The sequence below is a fragment of the Ambystoma mexicanum genome, chromosome 5q (genome assembly GCF_040938575.1).
Source record: "Ambystoma mexicanum isolate Mex_15411 chromosome 5q, UKY_AmexF1_1, whole genome shotgun sequence".
Classification (NCBI taxonomy): Eukaryota; Metazoa; Chordata; class Amphibia; order Caudata; family Ambystomatidae; genus Ambystoma; species Ambystoma mexicanum.
In genome coordinates, this window is record NC_090933.1 from 419,461,119 (window position 1) to 419,475,142 (window position 14,024).

At 45.5% G+C, this 14,024-nt stretch overlaps 1 protein-coding gene across 2 annotated transcripts in view; it reads left to right on the forward strand.

Moving 5' to 3' along the window:
- LAMA3 (laminin subunit alpha 3) overlaps positions 1–14,024 on the forward strand; it is a 1,348,901-nt gene that overhangs the window by 666,316 nt on the left and 668,561 nt on the right. The window lies entirely within an intron of this gene.

The following is a 14,024-nucleotide window of genomic DNA, read 5'->3' on the forward strand; positions in this document are numbered from 1 at the left end:
CCTTCCTCTTTCTTTGCTTGCCGAAATAACCAAGTCTGTATAACTCTTCAACTTTAACTTCCTCCTCGAGGCAACTGTGGTTGCGGCTTGCTATCCATAAGGTCCAACGGGACAACTGATTTCGCATTCACCTTAGTTTGCGGTATTCTCATGCGGGTTTATGCTCATCTCCTACGAGAAACAGAAAAATAATAATGTGAGGGAGGGAATGCGATGCACTGATAATCCGATCAGTTTCAAATACTTTCAATAGTGTAATTGAATTACTTATCGCATTCATTTGGGTGGGATATAATGCTCGCCTCCTTGTCTTTAATAGAATCAAGACTGACCAGTGCAGCTAGCATGGGCAATCTTCATTCTATGACAAGACGGAGGCGAGCATTATGCTTGTTCAAAGCTCTGTACCACCCTACTAGCCATTTCTGAAACTGGCTTAAAATAGAAGGTCTTAAAGGTGGATTCTGAGGACCAATCTGCTGCTTTCATGTCTTGCAAAGACACTCCTACGGAGAAGGCCCTAGAAGCCATAGCGCCTCTGACAGAATGTGCTCCAAATAGGGTTAAATCTATGCCAGTTCACTGCATAATTTCCCTCACCCATCTAGCAATTGTCGCTGTGGCTACTGCATGATGGGGCTTCCTGCGCGCAATTAGCAATTGGGTGACGCCTTGCGGCCTAACAAGCGCTGTCGCGGTCTCATAATCTTTAATGCATTGCGCTACGCATAGTTTTGTGTTTTCGGGTAAATAGGGATAGGAAATCACTCTAGAGTCGGACTTTGTCCTTTGCACAATGGTAAAAGCAATTCCCTCCGGATAGAAGATCTTTCTGTCTACCTCTAAAGCCTTCACATCAGAGGCTCTCCTGCATGCTGTTAGACAGAGCAACATCGCCAATTTCCCTGAAAGCTGGGACCTGGATAGCTGGCTGTTTTCCGGCCAACTCGTAAACAATTGCAGAACGTCACGGACGTCCCATAGGGAAGAGTAAAATCCGAGGAAAGTTCCATCACTACTGGAAACGAGCCCACTAGCCGCTCGAGACAGTTTATGTGCAGCTGTAACTCGTTCTCTGACCATTTTCCTCTTGTCTCTAACCGACCACACCTCGCTCCCCATCCAGCTCTGCTCACGTCGGATTCTATAGTGAGTTCTGGAATGTCGCCGAAGATGGCCCGACCGTTCCAGGCTTCCATGTTTTGCAGCCACCAGAGAAGCTCTGAGATTGCCTCGCTGTCTAAGGTAACTAGTTGGTGATAACCTAGACCTCCTTGTAAGTGTCTGATCTTGAGCCTCTGAAGGGCTCTGTAATTTAGGGGTCCTGGGAAAATCACTTGGATGGAAGCTGCCAGAAGCCCTACTATTCTGGCTAGGTATCGTAGTGAGATGGTCTTTTTCGCTGGGAGTGACTTGATCTCCTTCTTTATTGCTTTCACTTTCTGGTTCGGGAGTTCCAGAGTTGCTTTTATTGTGTTTATGGTGAAACCCAGGAATTCTTCTCTTTGAACTGGCTGCACTGAGACTTGTCAAGGTTCACCAGGAAACCCAGGGAAGATAGTAAGGTGAAAACCCAACGAATATCGTTGACTAGGGCGCCCTTGTTCTGGTTTAGGATCAGAATATCGTCTAGATAAATTATGATCCGAATACCCCTTTCTCTTATGGCTGCTGCCACTGGCTTCATCAGTTTGGAGAAGGCCCATGGGGCTGAGGCGAGCCCGAAGGGAAGGCATTTGAAATGCCACACCTCTCTGTTCCAGCGGAAACGTAGGTACCTGGGGTGGGCTTCAGCAATAGGCACTGTGAGATATGCATCTTTCAGATCCAGACGTGCTAGCCAATCGTTCTCGCGCAATAAGTCTCTGAGAAGATGGATTCCCTCCGTCTTGAAATTATTGTATTTAAGCCACTCGTTTAGGTTTTTTAGGTTGATAACTGGACACACTTTCTCTTTTCTGTGAACGAGGAACATATTGCTTATAAACCCCGGTGAAGACTGCGACTCGCGCTCTATCGCATTTTTCTGGAAAAGCTTCACTAGCTCGCTCTGAAGAAGCGCTGCTTCCTGCGCTAATAGGTGTATCGGTTGCGGCTCTTGGGTTTGAAAGTGGTCGCCTAGAAAATCTATGCGCAAGCCTGCTACGTCATTTAAAACCCAAGCATCGCTGGATAATGCATGCCAAGCATTCAGAAATTGCAGGGTCCTGCACCCTACTTGCACATTTGAGGTACTCACTGCCAGTGGCGCCTGCATGTCTGTGGGCTACTCTTTGTCTGCGACCTCTTGGGAACCTCGTCCGGGAGATGAAGAAGGAGTCCTGTTGTCTTCCCTCCCAATATTGTGCTCTGTTTCCTTGGGGCCTGCGATGATAGGAATATCGACCGGACGCTCAGCCCCTTTGGCGTCCGGTCCCAGCAAAAACTTGCCCAGGAAAGATTCTCTTAAAGGAGCTCTGAGCTTTCTCGAGGGCTGAATAAGTTCCCACGAATTGGGACATTTCTTTCGCGAAGGCCTCACCAAAAAGAAGGCCTTTCACTCCTTGACCCGCTTCATACAACGATAAGTCGCTTAGTTTTGAATCAATCTTCAGGAGCACTCCTCTTCTCCTCTCGGAAGAGAGGGCGCAATTGGTGTTACCCAAGAAACACATGGCTCTTTGTGCCCAGTTTGCTTGGACCAGAGGATCAATGGGGGATCCAGTGTCTTTGGATTTCTCAGCCAGATCCATAATTTTTGCCAATGGGCCTGCTAAATCAAGGACTTTATCCTGACACCCTCTCCAGGCTCTATCCACGCCTTTTCTGATATCTTTGGAAACCTTCGTTACGAACGTAACCATTTTTGGGTCTAAATCGGGAGTTTCTGATAACTTGTCCGGGAGGTCTGGACGGGGGCATTCTGCTCTCATGCGAGACCTTACCTCCTTGTCGAGCGGTTTGCATATATGCTGCGCCATGTAAAGCGCTACTTTCGGGGAGGGAACCCAATCCGTGGATTTGGGGTGCCTAATAGCCTCCGGATCGAACATATAATTCATGTCTTCCTCTTGATCTAGGATCACTTCTTCTGCTGCGGTGTGCCCTGAGGGGTCATCATCTTCCTCTCCCTCGTCGTCGGGCGAGTAGCCCTGATCTATGTCCCCTAAATTATTCACCACTGGGGCCGGGGGTCTGGGCTGGCAATCTGTCGATTTTGCCAGGAAGGCCTTCTTTAACCTTGCGACAGGATCGTCTGCCTTGTGGGGGTCCTGGTCGACCCTCCTTTCCTTGCTCGGGGGGGTCAAAGAATCTGTGCACTTCCGAGCCTTACACCCCAGTTCAACCCCTGTAAGGGGGTGTCCAGTCGACGGGCCTTCGCCTGGGCTAAGCGCCCTCTTTTTTCTAGGGGATTCCGGCTCCTTTTGTAAGATCCATGCCTCCAGCATGTCTAACCTCTGAGCAATCGGCTGCACTCCTTCTGAAACCGCCAGTGATAGGGAATCTCCCAATACTTTTTTGAAGCTGAGTGACAGCTCTGTTTCTTGATGGGAGGGTTCCTCCTCCCACTCTTCTTCTGTGTATTCAGGAGTTGTAGAGTGCTCCCCTTCATAATGGGCCATAATGTCCTTTTGTTAGCAAGGCTAAAATTCTAGTTTTGACCCACTTCGGGAGACACTTGGATAGATTTTTTATTTTTTTTATTTTTTTCTTTATCAGCTAAGTGCAGCTGTATTCTCCCGGGTGACAGGAATTCCGTCTTTTTTAAATTTATTTTTTTATAAAGCTGTAAGCTTTTCTCTGGGCATCCACACACAGCTCTCTCCGTCACTTGCGTAACACAGCGAATGCCGGAAGGGCCCGGGGAGAGGCGGGAAGGCTCGGACCTCCCGCTCCCTCAGGGTCCTAGCGCACTCCTGCCGTGTGACGTCTAGAGGAGCAGGCCGGATGCCTTTCACAGGCGAGAGCGCCTGCGGCTCCGGCTCCGTCTCCTCAGCCTCCTGAGTTTCGGGGAGGAATTACTCGTTGCGCGTCTCTTCCGAGCCGCTTCAGTAAGAGATGGAGCGGCGCGGGGCGCCGCTGGAGCGGTAAGCTTGAAAAGCCGTATTATGGAAATACTAATGTAATCGAGAATTAATTAATAATATAATTTTTAATTTTTTTTTAAATTTAAATATATACGCTGCGCGGCAAAATGTTCATATTAGGTAAATCTCTCACAGAATGTAAGCGAAAATAAGCTCTAAAGAGGTATATTAAACTGAGATATGCATCACTTATCTGTATGCTGGCAGCAAAAAGAAAGAGGAAGGGACCTAGTGCTGGTAGTCCTTATAGGAGAGTCAGGCACCGGATTGGTGGAGGAAGGACTACTGTTTACCAGGAGGCTCATGGGACTAGTAGGAGATCAGTGGAGAGCCTCTACAAAGAAAGTCAAACTTTTAAAACTAAAGATTTCTTTTATTGAAAGCAAAAGAAACATTTGTTTCGAGAAAAGTTTATTAAAAGTTGAATTGCTATGTTGGTGGCAAATTAAAGAGTTAAGCATACTGCTCGCCTCCGTCTTGTCATAGAATCCTGTCGAGCAGATCAAGGATACACTTTATACATTGTCTCTCTGGCTACCATTGACAAAGCCTGTTTGATCACTTTGAATGAGCTCTGGTACAGTATCATCATTTGGAAATAAATAAAGTATTCACTTTGCTACAATCTATACACTTTTACTAACTGTAATCAAGCATTTGGGGTCTGGTGCCAGGAAGGAACGCTCATAGTATGTATGTATTCAATATTCCTGGCAGGTGGGGCAATAATAGATCAGTATGTTTTGTGAAGAAGGCCACCAAAAAGTTATCTGACGCAAGAGCTTTACCTGGAAACATTGCAGTTTTGGCCGATTATTCTCTTTGGGGCAAACCGGGAAGTACATCATCAGTTTTCTCTCTGTGCACTGAACCTTTGGCAATGAGGTTGAAACCCAATATTGTTACGTTGTTACACTGGTGGCTTTCCAGTCACAGTCCTAGACACTACTATAAGAGGATCAACACCATTCCACTACTCGCTGTGCTCCACTCCTCTGCCCTGCCACAAAAGTAGGAATGCTGAGGCCCTATGCACCCAACGCACCCTGTGAATATCACAATAAATGAGGAATGATGAAAGCATCATTAATAAAGGGCAAATTAAAACACAATTACAGATATTGCACTGCACACAATCTTGTTCACAGTGTTCTTTGAGAAAGGAACTTCTCATGCTCGTGATAAAAGGTTAAAATTGTTTTTAAACTATCATTATCTCTGGAGAACGCAGGATAATGTTCCATTCTTATGAGACCGTTCTTAACAATGGTACGATTTTTTTTTCATTGTGTGCGTGTGGGTATCACAATCGGGTTGTAAACCCGAGCTCATGGGGAAAGACCACCCCTGACAATCAAGGCCAGAGCTCCAGAATGCACCCCCCTCCTTTTCAGCTGGGACCTGAACTTGGTGCCAGAGCCTAGACCTGGTTGGGTGGTTAAACAAAGGTGTAATCTAAATATGACTGTCCTTAAACAAATAACAAAAACACAGTGCACATACTCAATGAATACATCGTTTTTGATATAGAATGGTAACGGTTGGTTAGTACGTTTTACCAAAATGAGATTAACAATAGGAGCCACACATTTCCACAAGAGATTAGGTAATCCATACAGATACAGAGAACTGTATTCCATCAGTATAGATTATATAGCATGGATCACAAGTGTACAGTATGAAATTCTCTAAATTGGATGAATGTCAATGAAATGTCTGCTGTATTTGTAAGTGTCGAGCATGAGGCTCAGATCAACCGGAAACGTATTTTGCAACAGTCTTTTAGGTAGGTATTTTCTAACCCTGACACGTCGGTATGCTGCTCCTTTTGCCCAGATCATTGCCAAGGCTTTCCTTTAATTTCCTTGCTGGATACCGACCCAGTGGCTCGACTGGCCAGTGTCCGTGGGTTTCAGTATTGGACTGGATCTCATGTGAATGCAGACAGAATTAAGGGAAACTATTTAGGTAACCTAAGCACTCAAAGAGGGAGGTGGTGGTTTTGATGGTGGAGGAAAGGGGCGTGCAACAAGGAGGAACTCCCTACTCCTGGGTGGATCCTTCGAACCATCTTCTACTTCAGAAGGGCCCACAAAGCCTTACTATTCAACAGCCTCCAGACCCAGTCACCAGTCACCACAACTGAATGCCCTTGCTGCGATGTAATGAGAAAGAATGTGAACCGTGAGTGCAGATGTCTCTGCCAGTGTCTTGCTCTAACCCTCCAAAGCTCGCTGTCAAGCATCACAGCAGCACTACCTTTCCTTTCAAAAACGTATATTTTGTTTGCCAGTTGGACCATGTACAACAGGCTGTGAATGGTCCTATCTGACCCCTTATCTAGCATTTGAGAGGGCAATATCTGCATGCCTCGAGTAGGCTACAAGCTGGGTGTCCATTTCATACTGTATTATGAGTGGCTGGCAAACTGGGCCGTGGCTTTCAATGACTACATAATCTAAATATTGGCAATAAGAGTCATTTCGATAAATTAGTAGTCCAGGGTGTCCCCTTCTAGTATACCATTATAGGTCCTAAATCCTGAAAGTTAAGGCGATTTCTTTATGCAAAAGAGCAACAATGTACGGTGTTTCCTGGTTTCAACTCTGGGATCACCCAAGCACTATCTTCCTCATTTGACAACCACCCCATTGCTGTTAGGGATTAGAATTTGGTATTCACATCCCCAACTACAATAAGGAATCCTCCTTATCCATGGAGTCTATACTTGTTTCACTTATTAGCTGGTCTTCCCAATGCCTCAGTATTTAAGATCCACATCCATTTTAGGAGGGCCTAAAATTCATATTCACAAAAACATTGGGAGATTATTTGGGAGTGTCAGCATCATAAACATCAGGTCAGGTGATCTTGTTTCCACCAGTACAAAATCAACATTCAGCCTGATGCCCACCCATGTCATGAACCTCCCACTTGGGCACCTACGCTTGGGCGCCCACTTGGAGCTTTAGAGGCTGGAATCTATTAGTTAGCATTACCAGTTGTATGGCTCAGTGTTATCCACCACGTTTAGTTCATTGGATGAACTCGCCACATTCAAAGTAATCATTTTACGAGTCTAATTTCTTTTTACTGTGGAAATATTTTCCATAGATTGGGGAGATCCTTTTATGAGGGGTAAAACGGGGAAATCCACTGCCTGGACACTCATCCTCGGGGGTTAGACTTCACCTACCGGATCTCAAATTGTACAGTGAGGGAGCTGTTTGGGGCACAATTCGCTTTGACAGGGCTCCCCAGGTCTTAAGGATTTCTCACTTGAATAATCAAATCTTCTGGGGGGTGGGGGTAGTTATATAATCAATAGAGAAGAGACCATCAACCAGCCTACTATCATTAAGGGTCACCTGGATGATGTCACAGGTGGTACTGATGTATGTGGCATCGTGGTGACATCCCTCGCACCATCCCTAATTATTGAAACTGATCCAATCGATTACTTTATTCACCAACACATCTCATGGTTCAAAAGCACCTCTCTGCAGATTTCTGAACCCATGCCATGATAGCCATATTTAGATGTACATTTCGAAATGCATCACACGCCAGTAGCTTATGCAGGGGGATTCTAAGCAATTTTCCTGGAATTTCAAAGCTGCCCACAGCATCAATCCTGTTCTAATTTTCCTTAAGGTAGCAGGCCTCCCCTATCTTTGTACCTATCCCCTTGGACACTTTGAGCTGCTTGTTTATCAATGACTGCTAGCCTCAAGGCTGTACCTGCTTCCAAATTTGGGCTTGAGGATATTGATGGGGAGGTTGTTCCTGGGAAACTAGTGGGCAGCAGAACTGCTTCACTTAGGATACATTGGAGTCAGTAGATGTACTCCTTGGAACAGGAGGAATCTTATTGCAATTACTAGAGTTTAATACATCAGACTGGTGAAGCATGGCCTTAACAAGAGTAGGGTAACCAGGGGCATGGTTACCCAACTCACCCACTTACATAACTATATTTTCAAACAACTTGAAATTGTCTTCACATCTACAGCAGTCTGTCCTCGGCAAACCACAGGACCTATCTCCCCCTAATATAATGGTATTCAAACTTTTTCATACCAAGCCCTCCCCTAACACCTTGAGAAAAAATATTGTTTCTGGGCTTTTCCCACCTAGGGGTTTTCCCCGGGAAACGGCACAACGGATGCCCAAGGGAGCCCCAGGCTCTTTAAAATATAAGCAGATTTTCTATTGCTTATATTTTCTATTAAAATAAGTCACCTTAATCCTTTTTTGGTATTAAAAACAATAATCTTTATCCCTTTTCAAAGAGTGTGGAGCCCTCATAGGGAGGCCAGTCCCCCAGTGTGAAGACCACTGCCCTAATAACTTGTGTCCAATATGCTCCTTAGTGGAAATCACATCCTTGCTGCTTGTTTTGTCTCCTGGAGGATAATTTGGGCAAGATAGATTCTCTTCCAGAAGGGCTCCCTCCACTGCCAATAGGCTATACTTATTTGATAGATTAATCTCCACATGGTCTTGTGAACAGGGGAACCGGGTGGTAAATGAGCATTGATGTCCGTTTTGGGGGTGGTAGTAGTCACCATAGGTCAACGATTTTCCACTGGCAGAATGAAATTCTGGCTCCCACCTGCTCAGATCTTTGAAGAAACTCATAATGGGGCAAATTGTCACCTAATATCGCCTGAGGATGTGGTCTTGCACTACTAATTCAAGTTCACACATTTAAGTTTCCACTGAACTAATGGCCCCTTGACTTCTGAAGAGTGAGGAATTGGATAAAACGCTCCTGTGTTGGACTGGATTAATATAATTTAAGAGAAATTCCATCTCATTAATTAACTTTTTTTGCCTCCTTAATTGGACTCATAATAGCAGTCACTTTTATTGGAAGCTGCTGCTGCAGCAGTTTAGTGTTTGCTTTCCTCTTGCCCATCTCTGCAAGAAATTCCACAGACATCCCCACTCCACAACCACTGGCAGAAAATGTTTTGTGCTATTCATAATACACTAATATACTAGTCTAGCACTGGTATTGCACCTCCCTCACTTGAGGGAACGCCCGGCTGGCTCGTAGGATGCTCCTCATCACCCAACAAATGATAGACAAAAAAACTTAGCAAAGGTGATTAACAATAAGTTAAAGGAGTCCTCTTGCCATCCGACTACTTCATGGGGGTGGGATTGATCAGGTGCGCATTGCATGGAAGCTTCTGGAGCACTCTCTAAAATCATCCAGCACCAGCTGGAAAGGAACTTTAGTTATTCGCCTGCAGAGAGTACAGCTCTCTCTTGACATCCTTGATATCCCCTAATATCCTTGAATGATTGGAGGAAAGGCATATCCAAAATGTGCAGGTGCTGTACTGTCCTGCACATGGTTTAAATATAATAAATCAGTCGATGCATGAAAACCATGGAAACAGAATTCAAAAAATATCAACGGACACAGGCGGCCAAATCAGTCAGGACAACCCCACCCTCATGCATGGGCGTATGTTGCCATAGTTAGTGATAGCAGGTGGGGCAATCGCCACCAAACAAATCCAAATGTCTCTCAGTTGCAATAATGGAACAGTGACGTAGGCCGAAAAACAAGACCTTGACATTAAAGATTTAGTGAAGTCTTGAAAACATTCCTTTTTTGGCTCAACTAGGCTGGGGTTCTTCAAGACCACAATTGTGTTAATAAAACAGTCACTATGTTCTCTTGTTGGGACAAGCACTGCACACACACCCACAACATCTGTCTGAGGGAGAAGGAAGGAGGGCCTGTCCCATCTCGCCCCTACTGCCCTTTAGATGATTCCTATTTTAACTTTAGTAGGCAGGTGGTCAGGACCATCAGAGCACCAGTGCTCCGCACTGGGACTGTGTGTTGGCGCCCACAACTGCTGTGTCCTTTCCCACTGTGGGCTTCACCGCAACGGCTGCTGCTTCTGATTTTAACATGAGTGGCCGGTGGGAGAGATCAGCAGAACTCCAGTGCTCTCCTCTGGGACAGTGTTGCAGTGCCCACAACTCTGGTGCCCTTTCACTACAAGGGCTACTGCTTCTGGTTTTAACAAGAGCTGGCAGGTGGGCAGGACCAGCAGAACCCCAGTGCTCTGAGCCAGGACTGCAATGTGGTGCCCTCAACTACAGGGCCTTTTCCTGCAGCTGTCTTTGGCACTGAGACATCCCTATTGGAGTTAAAATCTAAATTGCTGAAGCGTCTAGACAAAGGCTCTCTCTCTCTGTTAGTCTCACTCGACCAGTCGGCGGCGTTCGACTTGGTCGATCACAGTCTTGAAGTCCAGACTATCCGAGGTGGCTAACTTCTCACCTCTGGCGGTCTCATGGATCGCTACGTTCCTGGAGAATAGAGTTAGCCGAGCATGCTCGGAACCAGCTGAGGCCTCACCCATTCCAGTCCGTTTTGGGGTACTCCAGGGATCGAGTACGTCCCCATGCCTCTACAATATATTTATGACTCCATTCTTTTCAGAATTAGAGTCTGAGGGGATTATGTTCTCGAACTACACCGACGATACACAATGGGCCTCATTACGTGGTTGGAGGCAGCCATGGAGCTATTAGCTCCATGGCTGCCTCCAAAACCCTTCCGACTCCGCCCTGGTGAATGGAGCAATTACCAGTCCATTCTGAGGTCGGCGGGACCGGTAATTCCCCATTCACCAGGGCCATTCCCCATTCCCATTTGAGCTCCCATAGGGCTCAGTGGGAATGGGGAAGGTGCTAATAACGGTACTGCAAATTGCAGTACAGTTATTAGCTCTAGAGTCCCTTTGCGGGTCCCATCCTTAACGCCTGCAAAAACCAGGCATTAAGGAAGGACCCGCAAAGGGAACTCGTAGTAGGGAGGTAAGGGATTACCAGCACCGGTGCCCTTACCGGTGCCAGTAATCCCTTACCTCCCACCTCGTAATGAGGCCCAATGTGTCGTCCCGCTTTCTGGCTGTCATGCTCAGGACAAACTAGAGTTAAAATAGAATTTTCGATTTAATCGAGAACTGGATGCTTAACAACAATCTGGCTCTTAACAAGAGCAAAACTGAACTCATGATAGAGGGGAATTCCCTCACCATAAGAAAGTTGGACAGTAACTTCAACTCGTTTAGGCTAGGGGTCGATCACATTACCACAGTCCATAAACTTAAGATCTTGGGCGTGACTCTCGGCCAGTCGCTAACCATGAGCTCTCACATCTCTAGCGTTGTTACTGCCTCAGCTTACTACATCAAATTGCTTCATCATCTTAAGCCACTTATCTCACAGGCCAGCGCTGAGACCATCACCAGAGCCATCATTGGCACCAAGATGGACTACTGTGGCAGTTTATTTGTTGGCATTTGTAAACGTGATATGAACAGACCGCAGGCTATGCAAAACAGGGCGGTAAGAGTAGTCCTGGGTCTCTCACAAAGAGACCATTGTGACGGATGCCAGGCGGGCTCTTCACTGGCAGCCTATTGAAGCACGTGTTACTTACGGGATCCTCACTATGACATTTAAGTGTAGACAAGGGATAATGCCATCATACCCGCAGGCTTCCATTACGGATAAAGCTAACAGCAGAGGACTGAGGTCCAGTGGACAGAACCTGCTTGTCCTTCCTAGATGCAGAACTTCCAAAGCCGAGAAGGGGGCCTTCCATTTGGTGGCTCCTAAACTTTGGAATCAATTCCCAACAAATGTAAGACTCCAGAGCTCACTGTCTGCTTTCAAGAAAGACCTAAAAACGTATTTGTTTGCATAACCGCTAACATGAATCCGGGTCTGACTCAGGTTCGTTAACTCACTTCTCAGCTTGAGATAATTGTTCCTTGTAACCTGTCTGTTTAATTGTCTGCTCCTTTATGCCTAAGTGCGCAATACAAATACTGTAATGTAATCTAATGTCTTCCAACATCATTTATTTGATTTCTTCCATCTGAAGATATCCTGGCTGTGTTCGCGCAGCATAAGAGCTGCAGATCGTAACCATCCGGGACAGAATTTGGTTAATTAATTACGTCTGGAATAACTGCTTTCACTCCAATAAACTCCTTAACTCCTCTCTTACATTTTTTCATTTTCTTTTTCGATTCGGAAAAAAGTGGTGCAACTAAGCAACTCCTACAATCCATTGTGACCCGTACACACATTTGAAGAGCCACTTCCGTATTTGGAGATCAGAGGCGTTGCTGGGGGAGCGCTGGTGGGTTATAGCACTGGGTCTTTTGGTTGTAGGCCCGGATGGATGCTCAGGAGCTACAACCAAAAGGCTAGCTAGCCCCGAGTCGCAACAGTCAGGACAGTGTAGCCCCGGATCCTTTCCAGACCTACCAACGCCCCTGTTGGAGATAGTTCTGAGGGCGGTCACTCCACTTGCCATTTCTTTCCCCTCATTCCCAATTCCCAGTCAGTTGCCTACAGGATGGAAGGTACCGTGTGGTTCTGCTCCTCCTGGCTGATGGTCATCTGGCAATGCAGCCAGTACACCATTGGATTCCTCGGGGTCTGTCCAAGTAGCAGCACACCCACAAGGCTTGCAGACAGATACTACATTACAAAAGGTTCAAAGCAGTCTTTGGCTTTGGCACATGATTGAAGAGGAGCGCTGTGATCAGGAGACATAGATTTGCATTATTTAGCTTAAAACAAACATATTGGGTAGTTTGTTGTGATTTAGGCTGAGGGCCAGTTTGAACAGGTGAGAAATGAATTTAAGGTGGGGATTTGTTAAGACAGACATGTAGGTTTCCTTTGCTTTGTGTCCAATAGTCTTCATGGAGCATGGTTTGTGACTAGAATACAATTCTTTGCTGGACCCAGAGCAATGAGACAAAGAAAGGCAGCAATGGACATTACCACATTACCCCTGAGTTTCAATATCAGAAGGTATCTTGCAGCTCCGTAGTATATGTGTCTTTTCAAGGTTCTTGGGGGAGAAGGGGTTCAACATGGATTAAATTAAGGTAAACAACCATTGGTGTATTTTGTGCCGTAGAAGGGAGGTGGTAACAGAGAATGTTGGGACCAGAGGTATCTGATAAGCAACACCTCCTACTCCAGATCATATCCCTTCCAATCCTCATCAATTTCTGGAACACCCTCAAAGCTATGTTCCTTTTTAGCCTAAGGTCTAAATTACTAGTCGATGCTGCCTGAGATGTGCCGACCGCAATGGGGTTAACAAGCAAGGATGTGTGCCCAGGGCATCGTCATCAGAATACAAGCACCGCCTTCTCGAGGTGCCATATGAGCCGTGGGATTATATTTAACAGGCATGACGTTGCAAGCAAGCATGTTGCCACCACACGCCTGTGCAAAGTTCCAGGTGGCCATGACATAAAAGTTAGACATTAAACCTTGAGATCATATATTCACAAACATGTGTAAAAAAAATAAAACGTAAAATAAAAAGGTGTCCTTTTTTGGCCTGTAGTGTCTATTTTTACCACAGTGTTAATCTTTTGTTTTATGTTTTTTTCTCTATGTCAATTTAGAATCCAAAATCACTTCCAAATTTCTTACAGCATAAGCTGGTGCTAGTGTAGACACAAACATGAAGAGGCGACATATTTTTCAAAACTATTTCCAGTGAAATACCTTCACGAGTAAAACACCACAAATAATACACACATTTCCTGCCGTTCTAAAAAAACAGTGCCATATATAGCAGTACTGTGCCATACTTTTTTTATAAAGGGGCCAATCAAAGAAAATGGCAAAGTAGACACTGGGGTTGACGTTCAGAATCTCGTATTTTGCCTTTGTGAGGGCTGGATAATTCATTTGGATCCAGGCATTGGTGTCTTTAAAGCACTGCATGCTGCAATTCTCTCTGCACTCCCAGCATGGAGATTGAGTATGAAGATTGAGCAATATTCGATTAAAGTGCCTTATTCATTTTGCTGTGTTTTTGCATTACCCACCTGGTGAATAGAAGCCTTACAATCAACAGTATAGTTAGTCTTGGAGTGAATT